Source organism: Prenolepis imparis, unplaced genomic scaffold, assembly GCF_030444845.1.
Source record: "Prenolepis imparis isolate NDT839.2.m4 unplaced genomic scaffold, iyPreImpa1.0 SCAF_105, whole genome shotgun sequence".
NCBI classification, from domain to species: domain Eukaryota; kingdom Metazoa; phylum Arthropoda; class Insecta; order Hymenoptera; family Formicidae; genus Prenolepis; species Prenolepis imparis.
The window spans coordinates 83,058-99,649 of record NW_028141263.1 but is presented as its reverse complement, the minus strand read 5'-3'; positions in this window follow the sequence as shown (position 1 = coordinate 99,649).

Here is a 16,592-nt window from a genome sequence, read left to right as displayed (position 1 = left end):
ACTTGCCCAAACAATTTTTTAACGATTGCATAATAAATAAAAATAAGAAATATTAAATTTGTCTGCTAAGTATACAGAGATCACCTACGGATACCAATCCATAGAAAATAAAATAATGGTAACAAATATAGAAATGTTGGTAGCCATGGAGCGACGACACAGTCGTACATAGCATTTTAGCTATACAGGGTGTAACTAAACAAACGTATACGAAGCACACCATCAGGTGCAGGACAACAAACTAAATCGAAAAGTCCTGAGTCATTTTTTTATCTGAGCTTTATTTTTTACGCTATAAATTGTTAAAGTTTGCCAATCAGCGCGTGGCTACAACGGAAGGCAGCGTAGGCGCCGCCTACTGGGTGGGGAGCGCGGGATCGGAGAGTAGCGAGACAAAGTGGGGCGAAGCGAATGTAGCATGTCTTTACTCTTTTTTGTACGTTTTGCGTAGCTCTTAAAATTTGATTATTCTCGATACTCTCGGCAGTGTGGAATATTTAAGTTTTCCATCTCGTTAGCTGTCTCCATATTTGTGTTTAGAAATACTTTTTCTTTGAAAAGAAAGGTTACATGAGTTGTAGTCCGGAGATCGAGAAGGCCACGGACTAGTACTGAATCCTTCCCATCCTTGAGGAAAATTTTTATCGAAGTAATGGCGGATGATACTTTTGAATAAGATTCATTGAAATTAATATTAAAAGTGGTTCCGATAATTGAACTTAACTATTAAATTTATTTTAAGCGCAAAGTATGTTTTTATTTTTAACATATTTAACAAAAAAAAAACTTTCTTGATGTATGAAAACATTATAATACATATGTATGTAGTAATGACTACTTTTATTAAGATTTTTAGTCTTGATGTGTGAACATGATATAAAAATTAAGCCCTGAGAGTAGAATACAGTATTGAAACTGAGATAGCGATCTTCACAATTTCAATAGATTCTATTAAACTACGCAATAAATTAATAATTATAAACATTTTTATAATAATAAAATAAAAATAAGTTATAATATAAATTATAATAAAATTAAACATTTATAATAATAAAATAGAAATAAATAATAATATAAATATAATAATAAAATAAAAATAAAGATTTAAAAATAAATATTTAATTTATAATAAATATAAATTTATAATAAAAAATTAATTTATAATAAAAATAAATATTTTCATAATAAAAATAATTCTTATGTGTTATATCGCATATGAGTGTTTATAGAGTGGTTAAAGAAAATGAGCTGCATTCATATTATTATACAAAAGTACAACATTTAGTTCCACGATATTATCAGCCTCGCGTGATTTTCGCTGAATATTATTTAAATCTAGTAAAAACCAAATTATAGAAGTCGGATTTTGTATGTCGATAAATGTACATTTACATTTACAAGAAACATTTTAGGAATGTTTAATATCTACATTCTCTTATTATCATTACTGCAGCCATTTGGAAATCTATTTCTTACTCGAGAGAGATCTTTTCAACATCGAATTCCGTAAATATTTGGTATGGATTGCCGAGAAATCAAATCGTAAGTAGGTATTTTAAACTGAAATAAAATTAAAATTTAATTGTAATTTAAATTAATTAAATTGAAACTATTTTTATTGTTTCCTTTTTAATCATTTCTCTAATATAACTTATTTTATTATCTTTCGTCTGTCTATCGATTTGAATTATTTTTTTATTTAATCAATGCAATAAACATTTTCTTTCTAGAAAAATAATGTGTAATCGTTATATTACTGTTTACTTTTATTACTAGTATTGTTCCTATTGAATTATTTTTCCTATTGATATAAACTTATTGACAGGACTTAGATCGAACTTTTTATATTATCACGCGTGAACTCTCAAAAGTAGTCTCGATTTCTTACAAAATGATCTGCCAGATTTGTTAGTTCCGGCAGAGAATAATTTAGAAGAGGTAACATTAAATAGATGAGCTACGATATTCATGCACGATGACGCACTTGCCCATTCTGCACGTAAGAATTATTTTTATTATAAAAATATTTATTTTTAATATATATAATATATCTTTACTCTTATTTTATTATTATTATATTTATATTATTATTTATTTTTATTTTATTATTATAAAAATGTTTATAATTTTTATTTTATTGCGTAGTTTAATAGAATCTATCGAAATTGTGAAGATCGCTATCTCAGTTTCAATACTGTATTCTACTCTCAGGGCTTAATTTTTATATCATGTTCATACATCGAGACTAAAAATCTTAATAAAAGTAGTCATTACTACATACATATGTATTATAATGTTTTCATACATCAAGAAAGTTTTTTTTTTTGTTAAATATGTTAAAAATAAAAACATACTTTGCGCTTAAAATAAATTTAATATTTAAGTCCAATTATCGGAACCACTTTTAATATTAATTTCAATGAATCTTATTCAAAAGTATCATCCGCCATTACTTCGATAAAAATTTTCCTCAAGGATGGGAAGGATTCAGTACTAGTCCGTGGCCTTCTCGATCTCCGGACTACAACTCATGTAACCTTTCTTTTCAAAGAAAAAGTATTTCTAAACACAAATATGGAGACAGCTAACGAGATGGAAAAATGAAATATTCCACACTGTCGAGAGTATCGAGAATAATCAAATTTTAAGAGCTACGCAAAACGTACAAAAAAGAGCAGAGACATGCTACATTCGCTTCGCCCCACTTTGTCTCGCTACTCTCCGATCCCGCGCTCCCCACCCAGTAGGCGGCGCCTACGCTGCCTTCCGTTGTAACCACGCGCTGATTGGCAAACTTTAACAATTTATAGCGTAAAAAATAAAGCTTAGATAAAAAAATGGCTCAGGACTTTTCGATTTAGTTTGTTGTCCTGCACCTGATGGTGTGCTTCGTATACGTTTGTTTAGTTACACCCTGTATACGCTTGTGTCGTAGTTGAAAAGCATTGAGTCGTGCACTGGGTGCATCCAGAAGCACAACCGCTCACTGAGCGCTCAGTGAGCGTTCACAAGTAGCCGCTCAGTGAGCTCTCTTTGATCTATTGGATATATGCTCAGTTTGCTAGCCGCCATTTATATGACGTAAATCCAAGTTAAGAGAGAACAAGCATATTTGTTTGAAATTATTTATTATAATAATGGAAAAACGTATAATCGGTATGATAATTTTAGAGAATGAAGATAACAGCGAAGATGACATCATACAAATTATTACACATTATTGTGAAAACAATTTATATGACGATGATTTATTAAATCATCGAAATTTTCATATTCGTATTGAAAATTATTTTGAAGTAACAATTCCACAATATTCTTTGTGTGATTTTCGTGCACATTTTCGAATGAAGCGTACGACAATGGAGGTAAGTTAATGAATAAATTTTAAATTTAGATTTAATTATATCGACAAAATTTGTTTTATTTAAAGATTATAAATACTTATTACCCATGATAATTTGTTATATATCTAAATCAATAGATATTTAAAAAATTATAATAGATATTAGAAAATTATAATTTTTATTTTATTATATTTAAAAAATTATAACATATATATATATATATATATATATATATATATATATAACGGGTGTCCCATTTTAAAGGACCCACTCAAATATCTCAGAAACACTGCGTTAAATCAAAAAATGTTTCCTACAAAAGTTGTAGGGTTTCGAGGGAGACATAACATAGTAATATTCATATGACCTTGGGCGGCGTCTCCAAGGTCAAGTGAAGGTAAGAATAAATTTTTTAAATGGAAACCCATATTTTTTATTATAACATCTTTTTCTATTAATTAATTTGAACAACTTTTATCTGAAACATTTTTTTATTTTCTTCAAAATTCATTCTCACCTTCACTTAAGGTTAACCTTCACTAACCTTGGAGACGCCGCCCAAGGTCAAATGAATATTACTATGTTATGTCCCCCTCGAAACCCTACAACTTTTGTAGGAAACATTTTTCGATTTAACGCAGTGTTTCTGACAATGAGATATTTGAGTGGGTCCTTTAAAATGGGACACCTGGTATATATATATAGCAACTTGTAAATATTATTGGAGAACATATGGATAGAAGGGAATACTATGTAATTCCTTTGCAAAAGCAAGTGGCATTAACTGTATGGATTTTGGCAAAATCGGAGTCACATCTAGCAGTTGGAGACAGATTCGGCATGTCCGCTAGTTCAGCACACTATTGTTTTCAGAATATAATAAGAACATTGGCTTCATTGATAGGCACATACATTAAATGGCCAAATGCTGCGAATATAGAGAATATTGCATGTGTAGGTAATAATATTATATTATTTTGAAGAATTATAAAAATAAATATAGATAAGAAAATAAAACAATTATTTTGTATTTAAACATATTTTGTATTTAAACATATTTTGTATTTGAACATAAGAAACTATATTTTTTAATTTAACATGAATTATATTCTAAAACAAAATATATTTTTGAATCAAATTTTAAATAAAAACAAATATTGAGCAAGCAAATACATGAAAAAACAAATATTTTTAACATAAATAAACTATAATTAATATTATACTATATAACTAATATTGTACATATACTATAACTAATATTTAAGACAAATAAACTAAACATAAAAAACCTTTTAAGTAGCTATGCAAAAATTTCCTTTAGAAAAAAAAACATACATTAAGAAACAAATAAATATCTAAAATAAAAATGTGAAAAAAAAATTAATCTGTTACGTCCAGACTCGAGGAAGGGTGAGTCAAAGGAAGGGCGTAACTACTTAAATCTCAATACACGCGACGGGACGAGTGTTCGAGTCGAACGAATGCGGTAGGCCTGAAACAGGTCAACGACCCCAAAGGCCGCTCTTACTCTGTTTAAGGGACTATTCGTTCGTTGGTCCCTTTTCGGCAAGAGAATTTAATCTCTTTTGCACGGGATGGGACCTAGTGCGATTTTTGGTCAGGAGAGAGTAATGGGTACTTGAATAACTTACTAATTAACAAAAAATTATCATTTATTTATGTGAACACGAATATATATATATGTATATATATATTAAAGTACTGGTATGTGTCTGATTGTGTGTGTGTGTGTAGATACAATTAATTTTATCATTATGGTTCATGTGTGAGATCTATGAGGGAAGGAGGTGAGGGAGGAGAGTCGTCAATAATTATGACGGGAGGGGTAAGAGAACTGGACGGATATCGTTCCCGAAAGGATCTAGGAGGAGATTGATAGTATACAGGGTCATCATAGTTATTGGAATAGGTGAAAATAGAGAGGGGGAGTAGGATGGTCTTGAGTCGGGGGACGAAGGACCGGACAAAAAGAAAAAGGAGAGACAAGTACAGGTGGTTGGGGAAATACACGATAGAGAGGGAGAGGGAGAACGTGGAATGTACGTGTATTTGGTTATTAAATTAAATTCTTCGTTAAGGCGGTAGTATTGTGCTACTAATCGTTCCGCTCGCAGCGGAGTACGGCCGAAATCGTTGCGCTTCCGCTTATGGGCGCGCTTGATCGCATTACAGGCGACGGAATTCACTGAGAATTATGTTGATTTTAGTCGCGTTGTTGGACTTTATTTGTTTTTGCGGGATTACGTTTGAATGAGTGTACTTACTATTTGATGTGATCTAGTTGCTGAACGGCGCTGACAAATCGGCTGGTTCTCAGGATTACTGGGTTCTCTCGAGTTCTCGAATGTGTCGATGAAGACGCTGGGTAGTTGTTAAATATTGCTGAGTCCGATCGTTACAGTAATGGTTATTATGATTGTGTACTACGAGGTACGTGGATGGTACGTTGTAAGCGGAATTAATGAGCGCGTTCTTGGAAGATTCGCTGCTTTTATACTATTCGTCTGCCCTTCTTATAGGGCAAAGGGCGTCTTCTTTTCTTGTGACTCATACGTTCGGTGTTTTAATCCCTTTTGCGCAACGTATTGCTCTCTTGTATGAAGTGTTTTTTCCTAATTCTGATCTTTGGTCCGCTGATAGCGTGTGTCGATCGTGATATTTCAACATTACTTATGACTTATTGATCAAAGTGTAGGTTTCGTAATCTCACCGGTCGAGTTGTTTCACAATCACTGTCTTTCTCCGTTTAATTCTTATAACTAATTTCGGTCTTATAATTAATATGTTCGCGGAACGCGAATCTGCGTAAATCGGGGAGGAGAAAAGAATCGTGCAGTCCACAGGACGTAACAAATCCAAAAGTATTAAAATTCATTTGTTGATTTCTTATAAAAAATGTCTTATAAATAAGTTTTAATATTATTCTGAGATCCTTTTTTCAAATATTCTGATATGTCCGCTAAAATTTTATTGCGTTCTTTTTGGATTTGTACCATATCATTTAATGATTTTTGTAAATTTTTAGATTCTTGTAGTTTATCTTTTTCTATTTCTATTTTATCTTTTTGATATACATATTTCGTTTAATAATTTTCTTTTTATCTTTTTTAATAGTTCCACTAGCTTCATTATTATTACTGTCAGTTTTATTTTCATTATTTGATATTGGGTTATCTATATTGATTGATGTGTCAGAAGTTTCTGAATAATTGGGAAACTGAGTAAATAAATCCAAAGGTGGTAAATTTAATACTTCTGGATTTATAGTGTTATCATTATCTGTTATTACTGCCATACTACTGAATGTATTATTCATAGAAATCGCTTTGTCGTTATCAAATATTTTACAAAAATTATCATAATATTGCCATGTAACGGTATCTCCTCCAGTACTTGTCTTCTTATTATTATCATGTATTTTTAAATAAGTTTTTTTTAAGTTTCTAAATTTTTTATCTAATGCCTGTACTTATAGTGTAATTATATTTTATAAATTCTGCTTTTATTTCGGACCATAACAATTTTTTTTTATAGTTGGACTTCTAAACTTTTCTTTTCTTTTTTCATATTCATCCACAAGTAATTGAATGGTATTATGCGTCCATTGGAATGTATCTGAAACAGAAGATATTAAATGTTACATTAATTAATAATTTTTTATTTTTTCAGGATTTTGAAATTCGTTCTGGTGGAATATCAGGTGTAATTGGTGCCATTGATGGTTGCCATATTCCTATAATGCAGCCACATAATGCAGTCGATTATTATAACAGAAAAGGTTTCCACAGTGTCGTTTTACAAGGTGAATGTGATAATCAAAAAAGGTTTATAGATGTACACATAGGTGTGCCAGGAAGAGTGCATGATGCACGCGTTTTTCGAAACAGTCCACTTTATCAAAATATTATGTATCATAATTTAATTTCACCTACTACTCACTTAATCGGAGATAGTGCTTATCCATTAAGCAGATTTTTATTAGTACCATACAAAGATAATGGTCATTTAACAAGATAGCAAATGCGATATAATGAAAAACTTAGTTCCATTCGATCTACAATCGAAAGATCATTTGGTTTATTAAAAGGAAAATTTAGAAAATTGAAATTCTTAGAAATGTATAATTTGACTTTGATTAATTATGCAATTGCATCTGCATGCATCTTGCATAATTTTATTTTAATGAAAGAGGGTGACGATGATGATCAAATTATAAATGATGAAATACAAGATGAAGAAAACGACACTGAGAATGAAATAGATGATAATGGAAATGATAATAACAGTGGCCATGACAAAAGAAATGCTATTGTACAAGCATTACAATAAATAAAAATGGACAAACATAAACGTATGTACAGGCATACGCATTTATAGAATTTATATAAGTTAAAGTTAAATATTTTATCAAAAAATATTAATATTCTTAGGCCCTGCGCACAATACAAGAATAAGAATTAAATATTAAATATTATAGAAAGAGAGAAAGAGAACAGTTTCTTTTTCTTTCTCTTTTTCAATAATATTTAATATTTAATTCTTATTCTTCTATCGTGCGCAGGGCCTTATACAAATATTTATATTCTTATAATTTTTTTTTTTATTCATTATAATAATTTATTATTGTAACATATATATGTTTGTTTTACTAACCATTTTCATTTTCTGTTGCAGTTTGTACTTGAGTTTGTACTTGAAATTCTAACTGCGAGGAATTATCACGCACATATGTTGATGCAAACTTTGGATCTGTAATAAAAATTATATACATATATATATATATATATATATATACAGGGTGTCCCAAAAGTAACGGACCACCTTAATAACTCTTCAGTATTGAAATTTCAAGGAAAATAATCCCAATAAAAGTTGTAGGGATTTAAATGAGCTACTTTATGACCTTGACTTTGACCTTGACCTCAATTTTCAAGGTCATTTGAAGGTCAACTTGTGTTTTTCAAATGGGAACCCATATTTTTGACCTCGGATTCTGAAAGAGCGCAAAATTTTACGTTGAGATATCTTTATGGGGGGTCGAAATGAACTGTAGAGGTCATTTGAAGGTCTAATATGTTATTGGTACGAAATAGCTGGTAGATCGTGGATTTTATGAAATATGACCCGAATAAAAATTGTTGGGATCAAAATTTCTCCGATCTTTTACTCCACCAGTAGTTTCATATCGCTACACAGTTCGAATGACTGTAGATCTGGAAATTAACGGCTGACCATTATCTCGGAACGTTTCATTAAATATTGTTCGAGTTTGCGAGTAAGAACGTTGAAGATCACCCCAACCTCGCATCATTAATAGTGATAATCGTTCCTGCTCACTAAGTCGTACATACGCCATAGTTTAGAGGTAGAAATTGACTGAACACAAAAAACACTTGGAAGATTTCCAAAAAAGACTGTTTAATTCGAGAGAAACTTTTTATAATGAAATGCTCTGTAGAGAAATACGTAGTTGCATCAGAACAACGTCGGGTGAGTATTAGTCAATTTCATTCATAATATTTTACTAATGACAACATGAGTGAGCCTCTATTTTCCAACATTAATCCATACTACAATTTTGATTCTAACACGAAATTTATACTGCTTTGGATTTATCCTAGTCACACTCAACGGAACAGCTAGAATCTCCCTTTTGATTTATTATACTTGGACTAGGTAACACGAACACCAGAAGCCCATAGGAGAAGTGGTAGAATCGGCTGCTCAGTTGATCACACGATCTAAAAGCTTAAATATTTTTTACTGCTATCTGAACTGTATAGTCTACAATGAGACAAGTCCGAATAATTCTGTTGAATTTAGTAATTACATTTAAAACGATTTTTTTCAACGATGTTCTAATTTCGGAAGCTACTAGACCTTGGATCATTACGATCTTGCCTTCAGTGGCTGGATCACATGGGGTCTGAGAATCCAGCCTGCTATGCAGGCAATGGTTACCTAATATTTTATTCAATCAAGTGAACATTGACAACGTATTCCGTTACTGCACGGTGCTCTCAAGGTCAAATCATTATTTGACCTTTGAATGACCCTCGATTGCCTTGACTCCTACAACAACCTGAATGCTCAACAATCTGAACGCGCTCTTCAGAATCTGGGGTCAAAAATTGGGGTTCCTATTTAAAAAACACGAGTTGACGTTTAAATGACCTTGAAAATGGAGGTCAAAGTCAAGGTCACCAGCTTATAGCCCTCTTTGATCCCAACAACTTTTATTCGGGTCATATTTCATAAAAATTACGATCCACCAGCTATTTCGTACCAATAACATATTAGACCTTCAAATGACCTCTACAGTTCATTTCGACCCCCCATAAAGATACATATCTCAACGTAAAATTTTGCGCTCTTTCAGAATCCGAGGTCAAAAATATGGGTTCCCATTTGAAAAACACAAGTTGACCTTCAAATGACCTTGAAAATTGAGGTCAAAGTCAAGGTCATCATAAGGTAGCTCACTTAAATCCCTACAACTTTTATTGGGATCATTTTCCTTGAAACTTCAATACTGAAGAGTTATTAGGGTGGTCCGTTTATATATCTTACATATGTATATCTTATGTATTCTTTGAATTATATTATAATTCTTGTAGCAAATTTAATTGAATTTATTAAATACTTAATTATTAAACTTACCATTTGCTATTCTGCTATGAACTTGATTTGTTTCTACTATATTATATAAGATACCTTCAATTAGATACTGTTTTTCTATAAATGACATCTTTCTCTGCAAATATATGTTATATTAACACTATTTTTAATTCGAACTACCTTTAAATATATATATAGTTGTGGTAATTATATAAGAAATATAAGATATTAGTGATTATATTGGATTAATCGAGACTATGTGTAAGTTAAGATCTAATATTTATCGTAATCTAATATTTATTGTAACTGTGGTACATATGACATACTTAAGTGGAAATATATATATATATATTTCTACAAATTATGTCACATGTAATACAAATAAAAAATAATAATTATGAAGGAGAGGGGCTTTCTCACCAATTTACTTTAAACTTCACAATTTTGTGTGTAAAACATGAATCTATAAATTAAGATTGTCGTTCTCAATTAGGAAAAAAATTATGAAGTACTAAAGTTGACAGTTGCGTGATTAGGATATCTAACATGATGTATTTATACCTTGTATTTATAGATTTTCAATATATAAATTATTCTCTGCTTTAAAAAGATAATAGAAATAGACACTAAGAATATAACGGCTCTCTATATATCAAATATAAATTAGAAAATAGAAAGGCTATTCGAGCCATACGCGGATGTCAGTGCGTTGATTCCAACGAAAATTAATTTTTCGTTGAAATTAACTAATTGTGCACGGGGCACGAATTTTGCTTGGTACACCACCAAGACTTTTATTTGGGAATAAATCCATACTAGATTTTTTAATTCCCATATTATCCTCTAACCCCCTTACAGAATTATAGGCGAGAAAAATATAGATCCGAAAGTCGCTGAATCGGGAATCGAACCCGAGACCTTTCGCTTGCCGGGCGACTGCTCTCACCATCTGAGAATAGAAATAGAGTTTATGCTTTTTAGTCTAAAAATATAAAGTATAAATACATCATGTCAGATACCTAACCAAACAACTGTCAACTTTAGTACTTAAGAATTTTTTTCTTAATTAAGAGCGACAATTTTAATTTATATATTCATGTTTTATGCACCAAAATACACAAAATTGTGAAGTTTTAGCCAAATTGGTTAGGAAGTCCCTGTCCTTCATAATTACCTAAAAAACAAAACTCTATATACAAGAAATTTACAAAAAATGGTTTATTACTTACATCAGGATATCTTCTTCTTCTATAATAGTTAGATTTCAAGGATCAAACAATCAGGATTTGAATAGTGTGAAAAGAAGCACCAAAGTGAGCGGAGTGAGCGATAAAAAATTACGATCACGAAAATGGCGACCGCTCACAGTGAGCAGCTTAGGGAGCGTTTGCATCCAATAGACAGATCTAGGGAGTTCACTGAGCGCTCACTGAGCGATCGTGCTACTGGATGCACCCACTGTGTTACACAGTGGGTGCATCCAGTGTCGCCTGTGTACATAGCTGGAAAGCACCCTATAATGTCTATAAATCACATATTTTGTCACACAAGCAAGCAGGTTCAAAACCACACAAAAGACAAACTGTTCGCTTTACAATTGTAACGTCCCGCCATCTGTCGGAACCATATTTTTTGCACGCTATTATTTTTCCTGCATAATTAGTTAATAGAAATTAGATAAATAATAATTTTACTATTGTCACTTGTCGCTCGTAGTTATTTAGTTTAGAATTAGACGCTTTCGCCAAAATCTAAGGTCTTCCACTAGCTAGTTCGAACTAACCAACGATTGTCCAATTAGGAACCATTTCTTGAAACTAGTGTAACGTCCCGCCATTTTCGCAAAACCATATTTTTGCGCGCTACAATTTTTCCTGCATAGATACTTAGAATTAAAGGATAATTAATGATTTTTCTCTTTGCATATGATTGTTTACATTAGAATCAAGCATTTATATTATTAATTACTAACTATACTAAATCTAGGGTCTTCTAGTTCTAACTAGTCGCTACCAGGAACTAGCGATCCGACAATCAAACGTCGTCCGAGACTGAGCGTATACTTCAAACTAGAGACCCTCTAATCAGAGTCTGGCCATAAGGTAGCCACTTTTGATTGGTCCGCCATTTCTTGTCAATTCCCGCTGAAATTTGAATCATGGTAAATTGAATAATTGTATATTTTAGCAATGTAATTAAAAACTGAATGTTCTATAATAATAAAAATTTTTGTTTATTTATTTAAAATCCAAAATTAATTTAATTTATAAAATAAATTTATCAACTATTTTTTGTATATTATACATCTAGATAGTATAGTTATTACAAAATTCTTTGCATTTAATGTTTCTTAAATTGTTTCTTAAATATATATATACAAAATATAATTAAACATATAATATAAAGAGTTCATTTCAAGATGTGACATCTTTGATACAATATTTTTATTAAAAGATGGAATATTATTGTTAATATCTTTTATAATATTACTAGATTGAATATTTTTGGTGGGATTTTCCTCTGATATGTATTCAAGAAATTCTGAAAAATATTCCTTATCATCATAATCATAGTTACTATTACTTACATGTTTCATGTACATTGCAATTGCAATTAATTTTAAATTATTTTTAAACTGTAGTGAATTAGGTATGACATTTTTCATTCTTAATTCAGAGAAGAGATTTTCAATACAGTCTTGAGTAAATCGGGAAGTCAAAATAAATTTAAATTTTCTTTTTTTAATGAGATATTCAGTTAAATAAATTATTGATTTTGTAGTGATTATAAAACTTCTTTGTACTGGCTTAAATTCACCTTTACCTATTTTTAATTGCATAAAAATATTAATAACTTCGTTTAAAAAATCAATATTATTATTATTTGTATTTTCGTATTTTGTACCAAGTGCTAATTTACAACTTCATGAAGTTACAAGGGAAAACCATTTAGAAAGTATTTTAACAAACCATGAAGTAGTGGAAAATTCTATATTTGCTAATAATTCAAATGAACTGCTCGCATTATTTGAAAAGACATTTCTAGCCTTGTTCACCTTCATTTTGTTAAAATTATTAGTGCATCTGATGTCATTTATTTGTTATAATTTGGGCGTTAATAAAAGTTCCGAATTATCTTGAATACTTTTCAGTTCATTGAAATGTTTTAATTCTATTTTATTCGAAAATAATTTGTATACTATAATTGTAATACTAAATTGTCTGGTATGGTTATCACTTTATTATTAATTAATGATTGCTTCAAATTTTTGAAAATATGTGGTGGGTCACCAATGGTACGAGGGTGGTCTGAAAAGTTCGCATAACGGAGATGAAAAAAACAATATATAATTCTAAAAATGACTTTATTTTTCAATATAATCTCCCAAAACTTCAATATATTTGGTCCAACGCTTCTCTAATAATTCTATTCCATTTCTAAAGTGCGATTCTGGAAGGTCTGCAAAATATTCCTCCACGGCTGCTATTGCTTCTTCATTGGACGCAAAACGCTTTCCAGATATGAATTTTTTCAAATTTGGAAACAGATGGAAGTCGGAAGGGGCCAAATCTGGTGAATAAGGTGGATGTTTTAGTACTTCATACTTCAAATCCCTTAATTTTCCCATTGCCAAAAAGCTTTTGTGAGCAGATGCGTTGTCTTGATGAAAAATGATTTTTTTCTTCGCTAATCTGGGTCTTCTCTTACGAATTTCTTTATCCAAACGATCCAAAAGGTTTGCATAGTATTCTCCGGTTATCGTTTTACCTTTCTCAAGATAATCAACCAACAAAATTCCTTTTGTATCCCAAAACACCGACGCCATAACTTTTCCTGCTGATGGAATCGTCTTTGCCTTCTTTGGTGCAGAACAACCGGCTTCTGTCCACTGTTTTGACTGTTGTTTAGTCTCTGGTGTGTAGTGGTGAACCCAAGTCTCATCCATAGTTATAAATTGACGTATAAAATCGGTTTTATTCTTGTTGAAACGGTCTAAACACTCTTGAGAAACTTGCATTCGAATGCGTTTGTGATCAATTATTAGCAAATGCGGCACCCATCTTGCGCATAGCTTTTTCATTTTTAATTCTTCATGCAAAATATGACCTACTCGTTCTTTTGAGATGCCTATGGCCTCAGAAATCTCACGCACTTTTATTCGCCGGTCATCCATTACCATATCATGAATTTGTTGGATGATTTCTGGTTTTGTTGCACTTTTTGGGCGTCCGCTACGGGGATCATCTTCGATGCTTGTACGACCATGTTTAAATTCAAATGCCCACTTACAAACCATCGTTTTAGAAGGAGCAGACTCCTTTAACATATTTACCATTTCAGTATGAATTTCCATTGCTTTCAATCCTTTTTTTACAAAGAAGTCAATTACAGCACGATGCTTAATATTTTCCATTTTAAAAAATGCACTGACACGTCAACATCGAATGGCTTGTAAACAAAGAATGAATTAACAGATAGACTTAAAACTTTCCATATGTTAATATAACAAATGAAACTTGAAAATGTACTACACTATATAATTCTATTATTGATTTGAAGATGGCGCTCCGCGAACTTTTCAGACCACCCTCGTATATAAAAAACGACTCGAATCAAATGGATGTACAATATAATTGCCTATTTTACTACATTTTCCAGTGCTAATACTTAATAACCTCCATAGTCCAATGTTGCCAGGACCCATGTCTGATGTGATAAAATTCACACGAAAACCAATGTTTTCTGTTTTACATTTTTTTTTTTTAGAATTAGAATGTTTATTCCGCGGCCCAAATTAGGGATTGCGGGGCGTTTTCAGGGGCCCGCCAAACCCCTTACATCCTCCCATCTATCTTCTACCTTTCCTATTACATTAACATTTCTCCCTTCTCATTACATTGTATTTCCACACTCCTCTTCTTCTCTTTTCTCCTCTCCCGTCATCCTTCCTTCCTTCCTTCCTGTCTCCCTGTCTCTGCTTCCTTCTCCTTCTCCTCTCCACCCTTCTTCTCTCCCTCACCCTTTTAACAATTTTCATAATCCCCTAACCTGGCCAATTAAAGACCTCACAATAATCTATCCTGACCTCCCACACCCTTTCTCCTCTCCCCTTACTCCACTTCCACTTTACCCCCCCTCCGTTCCTCTCTCCCACACCCTTTTACACAATTTTCATTCCCCTAACCTGGCCAATTGGAGACCTCACAATACTCTAACCTGCCTCCCACACCCTTTTCCTCTCCCCTCTTCCTCCTCTCCCCTTCCTCCTCCCGCCCTTCTCTATCCCTCCTACCTCTCCCTCCTCTCCTCTTACCGCCTCCCTGCCTCCCTACATTTATCTCTTAACCCACTCCCCTCCCTCGCTATCCCACCCCCATTCCTCCCCATCTATTTCTATTTTCCTGTTCCATACCCTAACCTCCTTCCCTTTCCTTTCTTCCTCTCTCGCCCATTCCAACAATTTCCATCTTACTCTCCTCTCCTCCATCGTCAAATCCTCGTCTATGCCTACTCCCCACCTTCTCCTAAAATCCCACCTCCTCTCTAACAACTTTTCCCTGTCCTTCTCCTCTTCTAATTCCACTATCAGCACTTTCTTCCCCCTTTCCCCCGTTCTCTCCCTAACTCCCCTCACCCTCACCTCCTTTCCTAATGCCCATGCCATCATCCATTCCATCATCAGTCTTCTTTCTTCCTCATCTTCCCCCTCTATCCCTCTCCAAACTATATTTCTTTCCCTACTTCTTCTCCTCTCTATTTCCTCTTTCCTCTCCCTCTCCTCTCTTTCTCTCCCCCCTCTCTCTCTATTCTCTTCCCCCTTTCTACCGCTATCCCTTCCCATTTCCTCCCTATCCTATCCTCCTTTCCACCCTCCTCCCCCCTCCTTTCTCTTCCTTTTTCTCTCCAACTTCCCTCCTTACCTCTTTCCCCCCCTATCCTTTCCCCTATCCTCATCATCCTCTTCCACCAACTTCCACCACCATTCTTTTCTATTTCCCTCCGTATTCCCTCCCGCCCCTTTCTCTCCTCTTACTTCCCTCCTTTCCCCCCTCCCGCTTCTTTCCTTCTCCCTACTAACCCTGCTATCCCTTTCTGTTTTATCCCTCTCATTCCCCCCTTCATTCCCCTTCATCAAATTCCCTTCCCCCTTCATCTTCCTCCCTCTCATCAACTCCCTCACCCCCCCGTCCAGTGCTCTCTCTCCTCCTTTCTCCACGACCCCCCTTACCTCATCTCTCTTCCCTTCTCTCAACTTCCCGCCCGCGCTCTCTCTCTTCTCTCTTCCTCCGCTCTCCTCCTTCCCCTGCATATCTCCACCACTCTGTCCTTTACTCACACATCCTTCTCCTACCGCCCTCTCTTCCCTCCGGTACACTGCCTCCTTTTTGCCGTCTTCCATCCACTCTCCTCCAAATCTTCTCTCGTCCTCTCCCGCAGCTCCTTTCCATTCTTCCACTCTATCCTCACCATCCTCCTCTTTCCTCCGCTCTCCTTTCACCACCTCGCTCCACCTCCTGTCAACTCCTTTCTCCAACTCTTTCTCCCCGCACTCTTTCCTCTCTCTTCTCCTTTCTTCTTCTCTACTCTCCTCCCCTAGCATGCTCATTT